Genomic DNA, 300 nt, shown 5'->3' with positions numbered 1-300 from the left:
TAATTACGAACTACTATTTTATTTGTACAAATATACCTTTTGAAGATAGAAAAGAAAAGAAAAAGAGATATTTTGAAAATTTAACGAAAACACAAACGCGTCTTCTTCTTCTTCTTCCTCGCTTATCTGTTCCTCTTTTAAAGTTTTTATAACACACAGTCATCGCACCAGATCAGATTTATTTCGTCTGCGTCGTCTCTTTTTTTTTTTTTTACTCCTAATAAGTTTCGATCCACATTCCTTTTTTTTTTTTTTTTTTTTTTTTTTTTTTTTTTTTTTTTTTTTTTTTTTTTTTTTTTT

This window comes from Camelina sativa, chromosome 4 (assembly GCF_000633955.1).
Source record: "Camelina sativa cultivar DH55 chromosome 4, Cs, whole genome shotgun sequence".
Taxonomy (NCBI): domain Eukaryota; kingdom Viridiplantae; phylum Streptophyta; class Magnoliopsida; order Brassicales; family Brassicaceae; genus Camelina; species Camelina sativa.
The sequence above is the reverse complement of the archived record's forward strand: the minus strand, read 5'-3'. Positions refer to the sequence as shown.